This window comes from Protomyctophum parallelum, assembly GCF_964188405.1.
Source record: "Protomyctophum parallelum genome assembly, chromosome: 17".
Taxonomy (NCBI): domain Eukaryota; kingdom Metazoa; phylum Chordata; class Actinopteri; order Myctophiformes; family Myctophidae; genus Protomyctophum; species Protomyctophum parallelum.
In genome coordinates this window covers 19,284,668-19,303,703 of record NC_139719.1, presented here as the reverse complement: position 1 = coordinate 19,303,703, position 19,036 = coordinate 19,284,668, and the positions used below count along the sequence as shown (strand labels likewise).

The 19,036-nt window shown below is 40.8% G+C and overlaps 1 protein-coding gene and 1 long non-coding RNA gene across 4 annotated transcripts in view; one reads left to right on the top strand and one right to left on the bottom strand.

The window, feature by feature from the left end:
* The window catches only part of cpn1 (carboxypeptidase N, polypeptide 1), a 409,472-nt gene that overhangs the window by 207,762 nt on the left and 182,674 nt on the right, over nt 1-19,036 (top strand). The gene's annotated exons all lie outside the window — the stretch shown is intronic.
* Nucleotides 9,287-11,012, bottom strand: LOC310874440. Its single transcript, XR_014570568.1, has 3 exons — nt 10,953-11,012; nt 10,328-10,393; nt 9,287-9,857 (listed from the first exon to the last, which is right to left on the bottom strand). It is a non-coding gene; the product is annotated as an uncharacterized lncRNA (long non-coding RNA).

Here is a 19,036-nt window from a genome sequence, read left to right as displayed (position 1 = left end):
TATTTATTGAATTTTGGGGTATATTGCATACAAACAGGACTATTTCACCATTTTACCCAACTACAATTTACACATTGTATGAAAAAAGAAAACTAAAACAGCTTGTGGCGGTGGTTTGCTCTTCACCGCGGCTCGTGACGTCATGTTGTAGTTCGGTGGTCACCTCACCACCGAAATTCCAGACTATGTATGAGCCTTAAGGCATAGTTCACCATCAAGCCACTCATCTCCGGTTCCACTCCACTGATGGACACCCTCTCCTGTTTGGACTCCATCAAGTCTGTTGTAAACATTGCCTGTGCAGGATGAAAAGGTGAATGGTTTAGCATTTTCATTTTTAAACAAGGTTTAATTTTTAATATTTTGACATTCGGGTGTATAACAGAACGACTGAGCCTACAAAAAGGAACGACAAAGGGACTCAGAATCCCTCCCACACCTACCCGCTCACAATGCCTATACCCGTTGGCATGGAGTGCAAGATAGATACACATTTATCGGAAGCTCCGGTTTAGATTTTCTAATTATTTACAATGTGTCAACGACAATTTGGATTTATGGATTTATTTGGATACATGATATTCAGTTAAAAACAAAATGTGTGCATTTACCTCAAAGTAGGAGCTAAAGGAGGCTAGTACGTTGCGATGGCCAGGGAACTCCTTTCCACCAGAACACAGAATCACATGATTCACATCACAGAAAACATTGCTCAGTCGGAGACGGTTTAGGCCCTCTAAAGGCCTGACTCACACCTTGTCAGTAATCGTCAGATGGTACGGATTGTTGCATTGTATCTGTAAGAGCCATTTCTTCTCTGTTCATTTTATTTCTATGTTTTCTGATGACGTCATTCCAAGGGCTTGGTCAAGGCCAAGGTTGGCCAGGTTATTTAACGAGACCCGATTGAATGCTCTGTTGTTGTTCTGATGTGAAGGCAAACAGTTTTTTTTACTGTAAGACATAGGTGGTTGATTTATATGGCTTTTGTTCTATTTAATACAAGTTACAGTGAATAAATAACATTTTTGAACTTTAAGTCAACGTTTGGACATCAGTCTTTTTATCACACGTCTGAACTATAGATCCTCGGCATCGGGGCAACCAGTAGCCCAAAGTAATAGGACTTTGACGCTATACAACAAGTCTGACTCACTTTACTCCCATCATCTTTAATACGATCAAATACACATCAACACACATCATCACTGTCACATAGAAACTATAGAATTCAATCCTGGACCATGAATGACAAACGGTACAATATAAAACATGGCATCAGTAATAATCATAACAAACATGTCACCATTATAATATAACCAATTTAATTCCAAACTGATCGTTTATACACTACAAATGAAAGTATATTAGCCGGAATCAGTTTGTTTATTTAAATAATCACATGCAATTCAAAATAATTATTAATCAAAAACCTTCAATAAAACAAATCTCTTCCGATTACCACATATCTCTTAACCCATTCTGACCTGAGATCAGATTAGAAAAATGTCGATTTTTCAAAAATAGCAGACCTACAAGCTCTGAGCTATGAGCTTGTAGATCTGCTATTTTGAAATAGCTAAAGCATAACATAATGCCAACACAAAAACTGGTTCTTCTTTTACGCCAGACATTCTAATTGTGGTTTTCCAGAGTGACGCAGATCTTCCCTGGTAACATCTTGAGGGACTCACCATAAACACCATTATAAATGTATGGAAACACTGTCTCGGTGAACGTGTCTGTGAAGGTGTGTAGGTCTGTGCTAGAATCAGGATCAGAGATGCACAGCTGTCCTCTCTCCCAGTCCAGCTCGACTCTGATCCTCCGGGGTTTCTGATTCACTGGGAGAACAATGCTCCTACCCCCTGATAAGGACACCGCTCTGTACGCATCCCTATAGAACCGTATACACCATATTCCCATGCCCCTTCCACTTTCCACTCTGCCTCCCTTCCTCCGGTACCACTGCTCACACACACCTACTACCCAGTCTGTATTGTCTCCAACCTCGACATCCCAGCTGTGAGACCCCAAGTTAAAGCCCTCTGAACCCTGTACTCTGCAAACACCAAACCTCTCTGGGTTGTCAGGAAGCTGCCGCTTCTCTTCTTCCCGTCTCACACTGGTCATGTCATCAGACAGCGTGAGAAATGAACCAACAGCGTTGGGGTCCAGGACGACAGGAGTGTAGGAGACAATGTCCTTCATCTTGTTCCAGACGCTGAAGGTCAGGTTCTTCAGGTGTTTGGCCTTGTCTATCAGCGCTCCTCCCGAGAGTGACGGTGGGTCCTGCAGGGTGAGCTGCTGGACTCCCTCTATCGCGGTCTTGTAGGTCTGCAGGAATGAGACGTGGTTGTAGACTCTCAGCAGGTCCGCAGCAGGCTGGATTGCATTGGAGAGGGTTTCAATGTCTCTGTTCAGACCCTCAATCCTCTCCTTCATCTCCTGACTCTTCTGAGCCTTTTCCTCCCGCAGAGCGGCAATCCTGGCCTTCTCTTCCTCCTGTAGGAACCGGCGGAGATTCTCAAACTGTTCCTTAATCTCTGCCTCTGTATTCCTGGCCTGATCCTTGATGTGATTCTCAGTTAAATCATAATTTGTTTTAACTCTATGAGTTAAAATAAACAGTTTCCCCTGTAAAGGCCTCAGTGATTTAAAGACCTCATGTTTGTAATGTCGATACGCCTCATCGACGGGTAAGAACTGGTGTCCGGCATGTTTCTCTGAATCGCGACACACGAGACACACCACTTGTTGGTCCTCCAGACAGAAGAGCGTGAGTTTCTCACCGTGCGCGGTGCAGAGGACTTCAGAGCTCACAGACGAGGACATTTTGTCTGCTGGTCACACACCTGGTCTGGAATGTTCTGAGGCTGTTGTTACACCAGAGGAATACTAGAAGACAAAACCACAACAATAACATGATTAGTATCAATAGTAGTAATTATACTAATAGTAGTGTTTGTACTAGTGGTTATATCATCCATAATAACAAATATTTGTTGCACTTCATATAATCTGCCTGTTCTTATCTCAGTAGAGATTGTAGCTGTCTGTCTGTTTGTCTTGTAGTCGGTCCGCCAGATATGTTATATATTTGATACATATTGATTGATATTTGTGTAACAATAAAGCTAAATCAGGACATACAATATCCTGAGGTGAAACATAGAGGGTTTAATCATCGAGCATCAGTGGACAACAAAAGCCGTGAGAGCCATTTTATGGCGTGTAACGTCAACTCCAACTAAAGTTGGAAATTGAATGTAACCTCCTAAAGTACATGCACATTTCACGATTTAAATCTGACCGTGAGTCACACTGCAGTGGCTTAATCCAAGGCCTTTAATAAATCAACCGCATTCAACATACATTAGAGTCGGTCGGATTTTGACTTATTCTTTTTTTTCCACCAAATGCCAATACAATCATCTGGGTCGCATCATATTTAATAGAGTCGGTCGGCAACCGGAGACCGGTGTATTATTTTGTCCTGCCATATGATCCCTGGTTGGAGGAGAGAGATGGTAGCTGGTTGACACTCATTTTAGCCAGGAGGTTAAAGTTTTTCACTTCACAACTATATGGCCTTTCGTTACAAAAGCCAAGATTGGGAGGTGACCTTACCTCCGTTGTAGAAAGTCAATATCTCAGATGCTCGCCGATAAGAACAGTCTGAGCTGGCGAGGGCTGTCGATGTAGACCTGGAGCTTTGGGTGGTTCTGGAGGGCTGTAGATGTAGACCCGGATCTATGGATGGTTCTGGAGGGCTGTAGATGTATACCTGGGTCTTTGGGGTGGTTCTGGAGGGCTGTAGATGTAGACCCGGGTCTATGGATGGTCCAGCTGGTCTAGTCTAGAGAAGTAGAAGTTTCTCCACAGACTTTAATGATCAGGAGCTCCCTCTGGCGTGGTGAGAAAAGGTTATGGAATGAGACAGGGATTCTTTGACTATATATAATGTGGGTCTCAACTGGATTGGCCCTGCCCCTTTTGGGGCCCCACCTCTAGCCGCAACCTTATGCAAATGTGATTCCTGAGTTAATCATCATTGTCATTGTACTTTCATTCCTGATTAGGTTACTTGCCAATTAAAACCTGGCTTAAAATATTGGACTCTGTGATAGAACACATTTCCCTCTATATGGTTGTGAGATCTGGGGACCATTTGCAAACCAAGATCTTGAAAAATGGGATAAACACCAAATTGAGACCTAACCCTGCACACAGGAATCTGCTAATCTATGCTCCGGATCCAGCGGAAAACACCAAATAATGTCTGCAGGGCAGAATCAGGACGATACCCACTCATAATCAAATATAAAAAGAGAGCATTTACATTTTATACATACCTAAAATAAAGTGTCCCAGATGCACTCCATAACAAAGCACTCACACAGAGAAAGTCTCTAGAGCAGCATCAATGTTTTTAGGCCAATTAAGGACCCATTAGCTTAGAGGGAGATGAAGCAGGGACCCCTTAGTTTAGAGAGATGAAGCAGGGACCCCTTAGCTGAGAGATGAAGGAGGGACCCCTTAGCTGAGAGAGATGAAGCAGAGACCCCGTAGCTGAGTGTGTGTCTATGGAGAATAACATAGGGTCGCGAGGTGTGTGTGCGCTTGCGTGCGTGCCACTTAGGAAGATCTTATTCGATAGTTATGTTGATTGGTTTATCTAGATATAGAGGTATGCGTGTGACATCATCATCATACCAGGAAGTTATGCGGGAATGCCTACTGAGTGGCAAAAACATACTTTCTGGCCTTGACAGCCCATACATCCAAACAGAAAAGTCCTATTTGATTGCATTAAATGACTACAACATTAACACGTCATTGGCCGAGATCTACGTCAATTAAAGCTCATTATTTAATAAAACCCTCAACGCCATTGCCGTAGATCAATTATATCTGTTTCTTTCAATCGCCTGTATCTAGATGGCATTTTTCAAAACAAGGTTCCCACACGGAAAGGACTTATATGAAACTTATATGTTCATATATGTGCATATATGCAACATATATGTCATATTCAGGTACATATATGTGCATATATGTATATAAGCATGACATATATGCAACATATATGGCACTTATATAGTGCATATATGCCACATTTAGGTCCATATATGTGCATATATATCTATAAGTAGGACAACATATACGTCATATTCAAGTACATATGCAACAAATATGGCACTTATATAGTGCATACATGCCACATTCAGGTCCATACATGTAAATAAATATCATAATTATGCATAATATATAGCTCTATTGAAATTCAGGTTCATAATATTGCATAGCCATAATACACCATGTAAAGCTCATAGACATGTCACAAACAGGTTAATAATGCATACATTATGTAAAAATGACAACATGAATAGATTGTGTTTAAAACATTTATTTGCAAGTTAATTCACTCACACAGGCGCGTGTATAATACATGTGACAATCTTGGGACTAACTTTCCCTTTCTTTATTTTGACTGTCTACTAAGCAGTCTTCATCAGGGCAATACTGCAGGGCATTATGTAGCCTACATGCCTGTTTGCAATTCAGATGGACCAAGCACTATGCACTCCACATGAGGAACCACATGTACACCTTGTCTGATATAATTTCAACTTTAAAGGCAGAAAAAAAGAAACAAGCTGCGATGACAAGCGTGGATATAGCCAGGTCAAACTCACATCATTCTATTTTTCTTCTTGTAATATTACCACATGGTTGAGGACAACCTGGAACCCCATCAACGCCTTGTGGCCAATTATGTGTACCATAAATTAACTGCTGCATGACATTAATCTGTTTGGAAGGCATATCTATCTATCTATCTATCTATCTATCTATCTATCTATCTACCGGTAGGCCTATCTATATTTATATAAAGCATTACATTATGAAAGGGGGGGGGGGAATTAAAAAGGTAAAAACAAGACATTTATCTCATCGTATTTTGCCGCACAGTCTAGCTGAATGGTCTAGCAGCTAGCTAGTGGACCAGCATAGCCCAGCATCACCAGCTGGTGAAACTGGCCTATGCTGGTCTATGCTGGTTTAGCTGGTCTCATTACTTTGTACATATTTATGCTGCCAGTACAGTAGTCATTGTATCTTTGGTAGACCCCCCCCCCCCCCCCCCCCGTCAATTTATCTATTTGAAATACTTTAACATATCTGCTTACACATGTACAGTAAAAAAGGTCAATTTTAGTTAATTTAAGCATTTTTATATCACAATGACAATGATCCAACTGTCATTGTGTAGGCCTATGTAATGTATTTTGGAGGGTGTTAAACATTGCAATTTATTATTATTAACTTCTACTACACTTACACTACATCTCAGAGACGAATATTGTACTTTAACTCCACTACAATTATTTGAGAACTTTAGTTACTAGTTAATTTGTATTTTTATTACAAAACCTACAGCAATCTGGGAACCCATCTGCAAAAATAAAGGGAAAATGGCACCCCCTTGAGTCAACAGTTTGTCTCAAGAGACTAAACATACAGTAGGGAAACCACCTTAGATATAGGCCATTTGAAAATGGCCAATCTACATGTTCCCAATTGTGAACTTGTAGATCCATTTTCAAAATGTTTTAGACATTTTAAGCATTTCTACATAATGAGTACTTTCTGCTTTTGGTACTTTTAAGTGCATTTTGATACACTTTACATTTTGATACATTTTACCTACACACAATACTCTTACTTAAGTTGATACCAGTAATCTTACCTAAGTAAAGTTTTATTACCATACTTTACAGTATTTCTACATTGCAGTATTCATACTTCAACTTAAGAAATGTTTTCCACTACTGCTCACATAGGTTTAAGCAATGTAAAGACAAAGTAAACTGTTCAAACCGCAGCTCATCAGTTTCAGCTTGCAGCTGGTGCTTGATTACTAAACGTAATTGTGAACTATATGACTGAGATAGGGATGGGAATGATCAATTAATTGATAACCTTATCGATTAACTGGTTAGTATGTCCAACATAAAATATGTTAGACATAATATTTGCTGATATAAATACAAAAGGCATATTATATTCCTCAATCAAGTATTTATTTGACCATTTGAGATACAGGGCCAGTCAATGGCATCTTTGTGAGGAATACAATGAAATGGAAAAGTCACACGCATACATACATATTATACACACACATCCTTAAAACACAGGTACATTGTTTTGGCGAACCCACATTTGGGTGAAATTTCAAAGTTGAAATAAAGCACATTAAAAATAAAGCATATTGAATTGTATAGGTTAGAAAATACATTTACAATGCTGGGATCCCTGATTGTGTCTAACGTACAAAAGTGCAAAAACACAAAGGTGTTTCTGTAGGCTGTCGCCAGAACCTTAAAAAAAAAGAAAAAAAGAGATTCCATTCACATAATATGCCTTTCAAAAATCAGACCTGTCTTTATTGAGTGGTGCTGACGTGCTGTACAGTACTTGTGCTGTACATATGTACAAGCCCTCCTCCCTGGCCTGTGTGTTAGGCTGTGCAACAGTGACACATGGTGGTGAACAAATGCTATAACGCTATTTTCGTGCTCTGACACAAGGACCTGTCTATAGGAGTGATTGCACCACTCAAAACAGCCTAACCAGTAAGACCACTGAGGGCGAGAAACGACCTCGCCACTGGCCATATATGGAGCATGTCTTGGGTGTACAGGGTTTGATGAGGTCAGATCAACATATTTTATGTTAGAACAGGTCAGCTCCATATATGGAGATCTAAGGTTGGCAGCGGGGGAAGTGTCTTGAGTGTACAGGCTTAGGTAGGGCCGGGCCTTAATTTTCAGGCCTGTTGAGAACACAAATAATGAGATGCACAAAACTTTGGGGCAGGCCTATCTAAAGTTTAAATGGACAGGCTATCAGTCAAAAGGGAGACATCAAAGAGGAAGGATAGATGTAGAAGGATCAACCTTAATATGGAACCACAAGGTTCTGACATATATCCATATGCAGTACTAATATTGATCAGGGATCTCTATATATGGACTCAATTGCGACAGCAGGTCGCATTTATGACATCAGGGATCTCCATCCCGGATGTCACGAGACCTGGTCACCATACAGTTAGTATGTGGGGGCTTTTGAGTGATTGACTGAATAAGTACTTGTACTCTGAAAAATAAAATAAAAGGTATCGGGACAACTCTAGAGCAGAACAGCTCGATGTGATTCATTGCAAACTTTGATGAAGAATCTCTTAATGATCGATTAACCCATTTAGGATAGAAAACGTATTCTACAAATGTCTTCTAAATATGACAGTTTTCTGAAGAAACCTATGTTTAAAACAACAAAAGGGGTTCCTGTCCTGAATGGGTTAAAACAATAGACTAGTCTCGCTCATGTGCATTTGGGAAGACACAAATGTACACCTCATCACCGGATTTTAAAACAATGCATTTCTGCTCTATCTGGTCTATGGAAAGTAGACACACAGGCGAAAAAAGGCATTGAACAGGAATTTGTTGACTATCTGAAGAGCTACACACTTAGTTCCATGCAGCCGTTTCAAAAGACCACCATTTGCAGTCTTAAACACAAATGCTGAATGTGCCCAGAGTGGCCCCCACAATTTTAAAGACTTTGCCAGGTGAGTTAGCAGATGTACATTAAATGTCATAGCTGCTTCCCAATACAGCAACTGAACCTTGGTGACAAACTCAAACAGCATGTCATCTGCTTTGTTTACATCTTGGAAGCTGATGTTTTCTTGCAAAAGCAAAAATACTGCAGACACCAGAAGGCTTAGATGCTTCACATAGCATGGTTTAAGTATTCCATTCAGGACTGGCAAGCTGTAATATAGGAGCCATGCCCGCCACTCTGAAGCTTTCCAGTATTTGCGCTCTGCAAGGGGCCTGGGTAGTCGTGTTATCAGGTGTGGAGGCTTAATATCCTTCATCCTGTTCTCAAGCCTCCTCAGTGTTGGGACTTCCAATGTAGTATGGTTGACCACTTCCTGTCAAAAGTAGCTATGTGAATTGTCTAATGACACCAAGTAAAACAGCATGCATATAATCTGGTACGAACCCCCACACTATATCAAAATAAGGCATGTTTATGACACTTTTGTTTTGTGCTACTGCTTGCTCCATGTCTAACAGCATTGCCTTGGCCTCTCTGTCTGCATAGACTGCTGGAGTCACCTGTTTCTCTACTAGAGTACCAGGATGTAAACAGAAGCCACAACCAAAGTAGCCATTAAACTGGTGGTGTTTTGTCTGGATTTTCAAGAAGTGCCTGAATTTGAGGTGCAATTGGTACGTTGATAAAGAAGCTTGCACTGTTCATGGAAGAACAGACTGCACAATGCAAAATGTTTGCATCGGTTATTTATTTTTGCGTGCCAATGTACATTTACAGCTTTTGCAGTAGAAGTGGAACTCCACTATGTCAGAGTTGTTTTTAAAGACCTTGTTGAACTAATATTTTGATCTTGGCAACACCTCTTTGCCAAACAACATATTAATTAGCTTTAACAAGTCCTCAAGTTGTGTTCCAGTTATATTATGCTTTGCTGCATGACTCATTAGCATGAGAAGAGCTTCAGCCTTTGTACCTGCTGACATTAGTACTGAATCCATATTTATGTCAAACCCGATCTGTCCGAATGGATCATCTTCTGGAAGCTCTTCCATTTCTGAATCAACTTCACAAGTACTGCCCTCTGACTCACGACCAGATTCCTGGACCACTTCAGATTCAGCACTGCCCTCTGATGATGACTCACAACCAGATTCCTGGACCATGTCACTTGGTTGCCGCTCAGATGGAAGGAGAAAGAATCCAGATGGATTCATGACCTGCAAAATAAAACACCACATGAGTGCATATGTCTGCATAGGACAGTGAACACAGCTTTTCTCATAGGTTTAATATAAAATGTGGTACCTTTTTCAAAAGGCAGACGGTATAAACATGCAAAAGTAGTTATTTTGCCAATTGCCGTTAACCATCATTATGGTTAATAACACTAGTTAGCCATGTGCATAGCCTTAACTGACACACATCTTTTTTTTTTTTTTTAAGATATTTTTTTTGCGGCTTACGCCTTTTATTGATTTTTTAAGGGACAGACAGTAGGCTGACAGGAAACAGGAGAGAGATGGGGGGATGACATGCGGTTAAGGCCGTGTCGGGTCCGGGAGTCGAACCCGCGGCACACCGCGACTGGATCACCAGTCCGGTGCCCAGACCGTTACGCTACGGCCTGGGCCACTGACACACATCTTTAATGAAACGCACCTTAGGCGTGGTTGGTAGAAGAACTCACCTGGCCAGTCATATCATCTGGATCAGATGGAAGATCTTGGTCATCAAGGTCAGATGAAGACGTGAGCTATAAATGACAAAACATTCATAAGTGCTCCAATATACAGTATGGGCACAAAAGGTAGACAGACAAACAGTTACTCTGACAACGGGTGGGTATAACGGTTATTGCATAACAGGGTGGGGATGCAGCCTAACTTTCCCCAACCAGCATCACTCTCGAGTAGGCTGGTGCCCGACAGGCACAGGTCTAGTTATTTTTTATATTGAAATCAATATCAATCAAATAAAAATATGTAACCACTTAACGATTTAAGACTAACCACTTAAGCCCCATTTTATACTTTGTCACACAACAGTGCCATACAAGAAATAGTGAAACTATCAGATCTACAAGCTCACAATGCTTCACATCAGACCTTGTAGATTTACACAATTTTTGTTTTGTTTAGTTTAGCCTGTAATGACATGCCCGATTTTTTCTTTCACCGAACCCCTTTGCCAGAAATAGCCTTGCAACGCATCACGCTGTGAGATTTTAAATCTGCTATTTTTACCAAATACACAAAAACAAAATATAGGGACTGCATGAGAATAATGAAGGTGTGGTTGATAGAAAGCCTTACCTGGTCAGTCATGACGTCTGGATCTGGTAGAGAATCTCGGTCGTCACGGTCATCAGATGGCTATAAATGACAAAACACATTGATGCTTTTTTCACTAATATTTTGTTAAGTTTCGCCTGTAATGACATGCCCGATTTTTTTTCCTTCACCAAAACCCCTTGCCGGAAATAGTCTCACCTACAATCACAACACATCATGCTGTGAGATTTTAAATGCTATTTTTGCTAAATATTCAGCAACAAAATATAGGGACTCTAGGGTGCATGAGAATAATGAAACCACCTTCAGGTGTGGTTGATAGAAAAGCTTAGAGATAGGATCCAGAAGGAAGCACACACACATCTCCAGAAACATCTCCAGAAATTATACAGGTGCTGGACAAAAAAATATACGTACAATGAAAAGGAAGGGATGTCCGCACACAAACGTTTCGACCCTTACAGGTCTTCGTCGTATTGAACTGGTAGAGAATCTCGGTCATCAGATGGCTTAGGCTATAAATGACAAAACACATTGATGAGTCCTTGTGCCTACATACATTAACAGTGAAACCACAGCTCGTGTCCTCATGGGTGCGTTCGGAAATGCGCCTTGAACGCACTGGTGTGCTCTCTTGTCGTTCGTTTATTCAGTGCACTCGGTGTGTTGTAGTTCGAAAATCCAGTGTGCTGCACACCGGGTGTGCCGAGTGCTATTTTTCAATAGATAAAGTATAACATAATGCTTAGTTAAAACACCAAAAGGGGTTCAATTTTAACGGGCCATGCCTTCGCATTATTTCATTTTGTTAATACCTGTTGACTTCTATGGAATCCAAATAATTGAACTCAGTCATGGCGAATTTGAATCCATATGTGTCGTGTCATGAACTCACCTCGGCATTTGGACCTGGTCCCACTTCATCTTCCAAGCGGCTGGCAGCAGTAAGAATTACCTGAATGCAAATTACGAAATAATGTATTTAACAAACAGTAGGTTGTTTAATAATAAATACAATTACATTATTATTAATTTTAAACAAATCTATGTTTTCAATAAATACAATTTTTATAAAAACACGTCCAAAAGTTTTGATTATACTATATTATAATAAGTAGTACAACGGTGTCATGCAATGAATAGTGAAAATAGCAGATCTACAAACTCACAATATTAATCTCTCACCTCAGCATCTGCAGTGTGCGAAGAGTCCGAAGATGAACTGATTTTGTCACACTGAAAACATTTTCAAGACAAATAACATCAGGTAAAACATCAGATTATGTCTCATAATTGATTAATTCTGAATATGGGGTATTATTCTACATTTCTCATAAAGTGACTTACATCCAAATGTCCTCTTTTCAGTCTTGGAGGAGGCAATTTTATTTTTCTGTTAGGCTCCAAGTACAATTTGTACTTACGTCTAGACATTCTTTAATTTTTAAAAAAAGGAGAAAAAGAAGACGACATTAATAACTGACAGATTCTTTAACAGAATGTGAGTTTACACTTAAAAAAATTAACTAAACAGAAGGGTGTTATAGCCTATTTTCCCCCCATTGTTCAATAGGACATCCTGTAATGCTCAATAAAGTTTTAATGTGTGCTTATTACCGCCTAAAGTTAAAGGTCTCGAGCACGCAGTAGTACGCACCAATCAGAGTGGCGAATAGAACCTACTCTACACCGACACAAGCCACGGAGCAAGTCCAATTTACCTCATACCTTGTTCTCAGACTCGACAATTTATATCATTTCACTTTTGCTATAGACAGTCCGGCGTCTACTAGTTCACACAGCAAAAATGTTTGCTTATGTAAAATATTTAGATGAGAATTGTAAAGCAATAGTTCCCACCTCTGACATTAAGGATTTTGACAGCAGCAGTGCATATTGCTACGGTTTATTGGGTGCGCTGGCAGGGGCACATTTTGTTGCTGAAAGGTGAGTCATACTAAAACACTCAAAGTAATAACTAATAAGTATTAAAAATATACCTAACTTAAGTCTTTTAATTTGGAAAACATGCATTTGGGGGTAGGTAGACAGTCTACCGCCCGTAGACGGTGGAAAATAGTTCACTAGTACGCTCGAGCTTTCGGCGCGATACCATGGTACGGATAAATATAAATCATGCTTGTAACTTGTGTCAAGCTAATAGCTATATTTTCATAATGCTGACGAGCCTATAATACGCACATTAGACTCAATACATTCATATACACGTGAAAGGACCGCAATGGAAACAAACCGCTGGCTTTGTGTTGTATACTTGTATACTATGTCTACGGGAATTCGGAACCGGGAGGAGGCGGTAAATGTTTGGGCTAAAGCTAAACCAGAGCTAGCTTAGAGCTAAAGCTGGCTAGCTAAAGCTGTCCCACAGCTAGCTAGCTAGCTAGCTGGTTAAGCTAACGTGGCTTCAGTATATGGCCACAAATGGACAGACAGTATGCCGACGTTATAGTTATAGGTCGTTTTCTGTACTTACATCTTATGTGTTTTCAGAGTCAAGAGAAGAACAACTCCTCTCTCGAAGGGGAAAAGAGTTCGAGTGCAAACTTTGAAAGAAAAATCACACCACAGCAGTCCGGGTGCACCGAGAGAAGATGCTAAAAAGTAAAAACAAATAAACAATGAATGTACGTACGTCACTTCCATTGAAATGATTAGCGGGGGCGGGGCTGTGATCAAAATAGGGACACTTCACCCTTTTTGCAAAAAAAATTATGTTAATGACGTTTAGAAGCTTTAGAACACTTTCCTGGAGATCTTTATGTGTGTAATATGTGGTTTTAGATATTTTAGATTGTAGCAGTGAGCCTGTTGTCTCTGATGTCATGGACACTGGGCTCACTAGCTTCCTTCCTGGACTACATGTTGTCTCAGTAAGACAGCTCTCCCCCTATCCACAAGGAGGAGCAGTGCACCAAAGAATTATGGGAATTGTAGTCCAGGAAGGTAGTGAGACCAGTGTCCATGACATCAGAGACAACAGGCTCACTGCTACAATCTAAAATAACTAAAACCACATATTGCACACATAAAGTATATATACAGTTGGAGGGTACAGCATTTTGTAGACAGAGCTATATCACATTGCATCGTTTTATACATTTTTTGAAGAAAAAAAATAGCATTTTGTTTTGTAGTCATTTAGACAAAGCAGCATTTTTTCTCTCAAGACTAAAATAAGATGTAAGGTTTATAGCTCTGTTTTACATGTGCAGTAGGTCTACTTAAGGTACAGATACATCATACTTGGATTGGCCCTCTGGATTAATATAGATAGATATATATATTAAAAAAAAGTCTAGCCTGTAACGATGACATAAAATAAATATGGTAAAACACTACATTTCCTTAACTGTTTTAACTGGATAAAAAATAAAAATAAAATCCCACTAGCTATTTATAAATTATAATAAGCTGTATTGCCTATAGGCACAATGCACAATGCAATGGTGAAGAAACATTATTTGTCATTGTCATAATGGACATACATTTTAGCTTCTTATTACTGATACCACTTTAATTTAATTGTGTAATTTTGTTGCATATTATCTGTCTAATAAGTCCATAGACATTCTAAAGCCAGTTTAAGACACAAACTTCTCCCATAATATATTTATGATGCATAATGTTTAACATAATCTTTTGCTTTGTTGTTCTCTTTCTAACTGTCACAGATGCAGTGTTATCAAACCCAAAGACAAAATCACAAAGTAAGTGGAAAATAAAAACATTACGCACACATTGAAAATGGCTACTGATCAAACTGGTATAAGTGAATAATAATGTTTACATTTTGCTGTACTATATGTAGTTTCAGAGTCTGAGTCTGGCAGTGACAACGCAGTGGAATCATCTCCATCTGTATCTCCAACAGGAGACGAGGTACACACACACACACACACACACACACACACACACACACACACACACACACACACAAAATACTGTAGGGTGTAGGTATACATTGCCACTACAATACAAATCAACTTAGATCTGTGTGGATTGTAAGGATGTCCCCGAACATTCGGGGTTCGAACCTTCGCTCGTTAGGGTTGGCACTCGAATCTTAATTAATGGCCTAATCAGGGGGGCACACAACCGATGTGCCAGTGCGCATACGTCGTCAAAATGTTTTCTGTGCGTAGATCAAAGGCATGCAAGGCGCATTTGCGCACCAAAGCTGAGACAGTTATGTAGAGAAATCTGACAGGCATTCAAAAGGAACTCAAATGTGATGTTAATGTCCTGTAAGTAGACTTAAAATAAAACTAGTGTTGACTAATCATTACATGTTGCTCCTATTTTGAAGAGGAAGTTGGTTAAATGTGCTGTAGGTATTTTGTTTTTGTTAAAATTAAGAGAACTGTTAAAGAAATGTACAATAAATCACACACACACTCACTTAACCCATTTAGACCTGACAACGATTCTAACATGTCTTCTAAATCCTGACAGTTCTAAATCCTGACAGCAGAAGTCATACAAAATAAGCAAAAATGGAAGTGAAACAAATACATCAGCAGACAAAATTAAAACATTTGTTACATTATATGTAATGAAATATGTACTGTAGTAATACTGATTATTTCTGTTTGTGCTTCTTGTCAGATTCACTTGGGAGGAGACATTAAAATTCGGCGAGAGGCTTGGGCCAGAATCCAAAATTCTCCAAGGGATTCGTTATTTGTAAAGGAGCTTGCAGTGGCTACTGAGCCACCAGCTCAGTGGCCTTGTGGTTAGAGTGTCCTGAGAATGCCTCCCTGCTTGACACTCAGCATCAAGGGTTGGATTGGGGGTAAGTCCCTGCGACATACTAGCGTCATGTTCAGGGGGTGTACTTGTACATCAAGCTGCCTCACGGTACAGAAACAGGAGATAGGCTCCTGCCCTATGGGCCTCATGGCTACAGAAACAGGAGATAGGCTCCTGCCCTATGGGCCTCATGGCTCGGCAAGGCTACTTGCGGTGGCTATGTGTGGCACAAAGACACTGGGGGAACGGAGCCTACTGGCAAGGAATGACAAAGATCAGAACAAATTTATAGTTTCATAACACTTATTCATGTTCCAGCTAATTCAGAAGACTTTGGAGGAGATGGAGAGACGAGAGCAACAGGGGCAGGGCAGTAAACGGACCCCCAAGCCTAACCTAAAATTTGTGGAGGAGGAGGGGGGAATGGATCTTTCTAAGAAAAAGGTAAGTGTGGTCTTTTGTGTGTTTATTATGTACAGTACATGCTACCACAAAGTAATCCAAGATTCTAATTAAAGCAGTATCTAATTCTAAATGACACGTCATTAATGCACTCAGATATTTTTCGTCATCTATCTCCTAATTGCCCTTTTGGAAGTACAGTAGTCAGATTTTTCCATTGGTAAATGGTGCATTTATATATATTGTGGGGTCTCGCGAGCGACACCCCGCGATGGTAAGTGCGTTGCCAGGGCAACCAGACAAGCTGTCAGACAGAAGACGCCTCGGATCGTAAGACACGCCCTCGGCCGCCTAATAGGGGATGTCTACGTCCCGAACCTCCTCCTCCACCAGATTGAGCTGATGGACGGACCGCGCCCAAACCAGCAAGCGGCCACACCCGGCGTATAAAAGGAAGACTTAGTAGTCGGTCTGACAGCGGCTGGTTCACACACACAAGCGCTCACGGAGGCACGCACGCACAAACCGTCGGGGGGTAAGCAGACACACACGCTCTCACCAAACACACACACTCCTGTGTATATATCTCTGCATGCCTTAACTGTCACTCTCCCCGTCACAGGCTTTCAGGATCGGGCCAGGGAATGTCCGCGGGACAGAGACCTCGGACGACACGGATGAATGAGTGAATTAGGAACGGGAGTTCCAGGAGTTCACAGTTATCGTGACGCAACAGGGGGGCAGCCCTGCCACAGCGAAGACAACTGGAACCCATACTAAAAGGTCGGAAGGAAACCTATTTAATTCCACACAGACTATTCTTCGAGGACTGCCTAGCAAGCAGGCTCTCGTTGTATTGAACGCCGGTGGGCTAAACGGCAGGTGCACGCTCGGAGCTGAACCCGCTATGGGAGAAGATACGCTACAGTAAAGGCTAAATACTGACGACGTCACGAAGCAAGGCTCCGCCGTCATATTATTATTATTCTTATCGTTTCTTATTATAACGAGCCCTCCAGTGTGGAGTCGTGCCGTTTTGACATCTGAGCGCAGCCGCTCAGATGTCAAAGTGGGAAGAGCCCGAACCGCAGTGACATTATGGGCCGTTGTGTGATGGTGTTGCACACTGAAAATACCTACAGCTATGTGAGCTTGTAGATAAGCCATTTTAGGCATGCCATCACACAATGTTTTATTGTTATTACCTTACTATCAAGGGTAACCTTAACAAAGGTTATTATAATTAGCCTTAGTACCAAGGTTAACTATACTTATTACTTACTGTCTGTTGATCTGATCATCGTGATTGATCCTTTCCTATTCATCCCTACACTAGATATACCTCAAATTAAAGACGACATCGCCTTTCTGGCTTATTTTTATTTTATTTTTTATTGTAGGCCTACTTGCTTTTTTTCACCATAGATAAGTTTGTATGATGTTGGTCTCATTGGTAGGGTAATTAACTTGCTGCATTTGTGTTTATAATTGTTTAAGAATCGACCAATTAGAGACATGGACACTGATAGAGACACATCAGCACAAACATTGCAGGTGAGTAATATTTGACAGAAGGATTGTGAATTGTGATTTACTTATATTTGACTAGAGGAGGCAAATTGGTTTGTTAAGGGCTGATCTCACAAAATTATCAATGTATTTGCACTGCCAGCAGGTAGGTATGTTAACAATTGATCAACAATTGATTTTTTTTCTTTTTTCTTTTTAGAATTTTTAACTATCCTCAACTTTGCTGCTCTGCTTTTGGACCTCCTGGGACAATGGTTAATTATCTGTAGACAATGCATTGACCATCATTACTTTCTCAGATCATGGCAGCAAAATAATATTGCTGGTGTAAATGTGAAGGCAGCATTATGCAGCCTGCTATGTTTTTGTCCCACAACCAAAAAAGTCCAAATAATGCGGCTGCAGCTTTTTTCAGTTTTCCGTTCAGGAAACAGTTTATAAAAACGTAACCTCGCATCACCAGGCTTTCCACCTCGGAGGAAAGCCTGGTCTGTGTTACAAAAGTTCTGTGTGAACCCAAAAAGGAATGCTGGCCAGGCTAATAAAAACAGCAGCAAAGTAACTGAAGTTTTACAGTAGTAGAGTGCTGTCCTGCCCACTACTGTAAAAGTTAACACTTTTGTCATGTCACTGTTTAATTTTAAGAGCCATCCATCCATCCAGCCATCGTCTACCCCTTATCCGGGCCGTGTCGTGAGGGCAACAGCTCCAGCAGAGAGCTCCAGACCTCCCTGTCGCGAGCAACACCGGTCAAATGCACCTGAAGGTCCCCCGAAAGTAAGTACATTGTCATTGTCTCCACCAGGCCGTAGGCATAGGGAGAGAGTATGTTTTGCACTCCGTCCGTCCGTCCGTCCGTGTGTCCGTCCGTCCGTCTGTGAACAGCTAATCTCTGGCACCGCTGGCTTGATCGCAGCCATATTATGCACACACACTCCCTGAATGCCAGAGCTGAACCTCTGCCCCAAAGTTTTCACATTGGCCTGTTATAGTGCCACCAGGAGGCCACTTTGTGCAAAACAAATGTTTTGACAGTACACCTACAGATTTTGTCCAAACATCGCGCAAATTGGTACAATGCAGTCTCTCTAGAGCCATTCAACGAAACATGTCTTTCAGATTTTTCATCCTGATTGGCTAAGATTGGTTTCCAAAGTTCGCAGGAGTACAAAATGCTGCAAATCGCACAATACCACTAGGCAGAGGAAGAAATGGCACTTTTTAGAATCCTCCTCCTCAGGTCTAAATTGTTAACTTAAATGTGATATTTATTTATTTTTTCAGATTGAAATTGTGAAAGGATCAGGAGTCCTGTGCAACAGGACAACCTGGTTTTCCACCTCCAACAGCACCACTCCAACCCAAATGGTGTGATTGCTGCTGATGGGCGTGTTCCCTATTGA